The sequence below is a fragment of the Gigantopelta aegis genome, chromosome 6 (assembly GCF_016097555.1).
Source record: "Gigantopelta aegis isolate Gae_Host chromosome 6, Gae_host_genome, whole genome shotgun sequence".
NCBI classification, from domain to species: Eukaryota; Metazoa; Mollusca; class Gastropoda; order Neomphalida; family Peltospiridae; genus Gigantopelta; species Gigantopelta aegis.
The window spans coordinates 18,258,407-18,262,308 of record NC_054704.1 but is presented as its reverse complement, the minus strand read 5'-3'; the positions used below and the strand labels follow the sequence as shown (position 1 = coordinate 18,262,308).

Genomic DNA, 3,902 nt, shown 5'->3' with positions numbered 1-3,902 from the left:
AGTTTTGTTTTACGGTCCTACGTATTTTAGTGGCCAGTGTTGTAGGTAAAAACATACGTGTGTATAAATTAACAGTTTTAAAACATGAATGCAAATATACTTTCATTGTTTTAGTAGCTCATTGTTATTTCATTCTTTAAAGTTAAAGTTAAAGTTCGTTTTGTTTAACGACACTACTAGAGCACATCGATTAAGTAATCATCGGCTGTTGGATGTCAAACATTTGGTCATTTTGACTGTAGTCATCAGACGAAACCCGCTACATTTTTCAAAAGGGATCTTTTATATGCTCTTCCATAGACAGGAAAGCACATACCTTGGCCTTTGACCAGGTTGTGATGCACTGGTTAGAACGAGAAAAACCAATCAGTTAAATGGATCCACCGAGGTGGTTCGATACTACGATGCAAGCACTTCAGGCGAGCACTCAACCGACTGAGCTAAATCCCGCCACTTTGGAAAATACTGTGCTAGGCACACACATCAGCTATTGGAACTGTTTCACTAGGAAAGATGTTAACCAGTGATTCGTATGCAGTAACGAAGATTGTTTTTATGATGAACTTTTCATTATTATGATCATTATTTTGAATTATTTTTAAAATTAATTAATTTATTTGAATCAAACAACTTGCAAATTAGACCAGATACAAAAACAAAACCCAGATAATAGTAATAGTCGGCCTAACTACAACTAAATATCAGCGTTTAACTTTAAAATTAAAATTACAGGAACTAAGATTGAATATCTGCAATCCTAACTTTAAAATAAGACACACATTCGCACAAATACACACGCATACACACAGAATAAAAGAAGAAAAATAAATCAACTTGTTGTCCTTGGGGAGACCATCCGAAGCAACAAGTTAAATGGCCACCTTATTAACTAACACACGAGAAATGTTGGTAATCACCAGCCTTCATCCACAGGTACAGACTGTATTGATCTCCGTGCAGTGTACGCAGTTACGTGGGTGTATCTATGACCATCGCGACAAAACACCGCCTTCTCACTGGCATCGAATTCTGTAATCAGGATTACCGCCAACGCAAGGTGGCGCAGACCGCAATTGAAGAGGGAAAAAAAATCAGAAAAAAAACATCCACAAAAACAACAACAGCAGCATTATGGTCCATTATCAAAACAACAGCTTTAAGTCTAATTTGGACGTATTGCCAAGACAGAATTGGCGAAAAAACGAAAATCAGTCTATAGAATATTAATTTAAGCATCCATATGTGACTTGTCATTGAAGTTAAAAGCAAATCTAATTAACCAAAGTATGTCTTACCAGGTTCTTGCGCTTAGCAGTATGGTGTTACGTCAATCCATTTCCAGGAGGTGATATTCTTTGAGTTGCGTGTCCACTGTTACAATGTTGTCTGTAGATGCGGCAATCACAACTCGTTGATAGTGGTATAACGTTCATGGACGTCCATTTATTCCAACAATTCTTATTGATCACACCGCCACCGCTATCCACAATAATAATGGTTTGGAATCGATTTTCTTCAAGAAAAATAATTTTGCGCATGCGCCAAAGGAGCTTGACGCGGGAGTCGCATAGTCGGAGTCATATCGCGGAGTCATTACGCACGTGCACCATGGCAATCGTAACTCTTTAGAACCCCCGCACACTCGCAACGGCTTTGATGCTAGGGTAAACAGTGCTATTTTTTTCTTTTAGAAGAGCAGATTTTTGTTCACTAAATAAACATGCGGGGTGCAAAATGTCATCTGAAAAATTCTCACGGCAGTCAGGTGTAATGGCTACATATTGAGATGAAAGGACGCTGTGACTTAAGGAAGTTCTATAAACGTCAAAGCTTTTTATTGTTGTTTTGTTGTTGTTGTTATTGTTGTTGTTGTTGTTATTGTCGTTGTTGTTGTTATTGTCGTTGTTGTTGTTTTGAGTGCATAAGAATTATCTACGTATTTAAACATGCTTCAGTAACATTTGTAAAGTAATATTGCAATCAAACTTGGGCTCTGGCTATTGTTTCACTTTGATCATTTATAAATCAGTTATTTTAAGTGCTGTGTACATTAAAAGTTAATTTAATTAAAACCTAAACATAATGAGGAATGTTGTGTGAATGAGCATTTAAATGAAGTGTAAAGTGTTTTTTTTCGGGGGGGGGGGGGGGGGGGGGGGGGGGGGGGGGGGGGTGGGGGGGGGGGGGGGTCAGCATTACGTATCGTGGCAGGAAAACTAAAAAATTGTTGCTTTTATAGGGAGTCCAGTGTAGACAATACACGTGAAAACAAAGATGTTCATATGCAATGCTGTGCTGTTGCAATAAACACCCAATTATGTGTTTTGTTTCAAACGCATTTTATTCCATTTTATTCCATTTTATTCGGATTTAAACAAAATCTTTTTTTACTAACAGTTGTTACTAATAGGTCATTATTTTTTTGTCCACAATGACGTTACACGTATACAATTTGTATGGCATTGCTATGGCGTTAAAGTATCAAACTCTATTAGTCTTGAGTCTGACTCTTAACAGTGTTATAAGCGCCATACTAGGTCGATTCTACTTGTCATATTTTAATAGAGTCCCAAACACAAACCTTAAATTTGTTAATTACATTATTCATCTTCGAATCATGAATATATCGAGCATATAATTGTAATATTTATTTTTTTATGAGAGAGAGAGAGAGAGAGAGAGAGAGAGAGAGAGAGAGAGAGAGAGAGAGAGAGAGAGAGAGACAGAGAGATAGAAAGAAGTAATAATTTACATCACCCAAAACCTCACTTTTCACATATAAAATATAGATGGAAACCTTCTTGCGCGAGAATATTTTAGTATAGGTATTGATACCCATTGGAGCATTTAAATCGTCCAAATTGTTAATATGACGTTCTTCGTGTACGGTCTTCGTGTCGTTTCTAAATTCTATAGATTTCCCTTGGTAATCATAGACCTATGGTCGGAAGCTTTCACTGCGGATCATTTCACGTCATTAATATTTTTTTAATCGATTTACTACAAAGACAATTTCTATTTTAGACCGTCTACCATAGACTTGTCATTTCATCTGGAATCAGCGAGCTAGCTATGGTTTCCATCAGTCATTCATTACTTCATATATCGATCAAATTATATACATCTGTAAAAAAGTTAAGCATCCCCTGATATAATGAATTATAATATGTCACAAATAATTGCAACTGTTATATCAGTGGTGATTATCACCAGAATGGTGTCCCATAGAAATAATGCGACCGTTCATGCGTGAAGGTTACAAATGAATTCACTGGACAGGCAAGTGCATCATGCCTCCCATGCTTTTTCCAAAATGCAGTATGTTCACGCACCAACTGTAGGTATTTAACTTCGCTGTATTGCAGTTCAATCATTCACTGCTAACATGGCACAAAGGAGGATATCAGAAGCGCAAAATGGCAGATAATAGGAATGCATTCAACAGGGATGTCCTGCAAAGCTATTGGGCGTCAACTTGGCTACCATCACACAGTCATCAGTTGATTGGTGAGGAAACATGTGCAAACCAATGATGTGGTGGACCTCCCTCGGTCTGATCGACATCGTGTGACATCACAGCGTGAAGATAACAGGGCACTGCTGCGTTTAGTACGACGACAGCCTTTTGCAACAAGTTCTGTCCTAAAGCGCCAATGGCTGCCCAATCGACGTCTGTCCTTGAGAACCTTGAGGAACTGCATGAAATCAGCAGGATATACAAATTGAAAATAGAAAATTTGAAAGTATCACTTCTATAGTTTGATTGAATAGTTCTGAAACTTAGTGTAAAGAATAGAATAGAATAGATGTTTAACTCCAGCACGAAACATACATCGGCTATTGGGTGTCAAACTATGGTAAATGCAAACAAATGGGATGGTAAAGAAACACAAACAATCATA

At 37.5% G+C, this 3,902-nt stretch overlaps 1 protein-coding gene across 1 annotated transcript in view; it reads right to left on the bottom strand.

The window, feature by feature from the left end:
• Window positions 1–1,451, bottom strand: part of LOC121376500 (neurensin-1-like) — a 14,679-nt gene extending 13,228 nt beyond the window's left edge. The window contains exon 1 of the mRNA XM_041504383.1: window positions 1,296–1,451. The gene's annotated coding sequence lies outside the window, so the exon portion shown is untranslated. The remainder of the gene's footprint in view (window positions 1–1,295) is intronic.
• Between the last annotated feature and the right edge of the window lie 2,451 nt (window positions 1,452–3,902).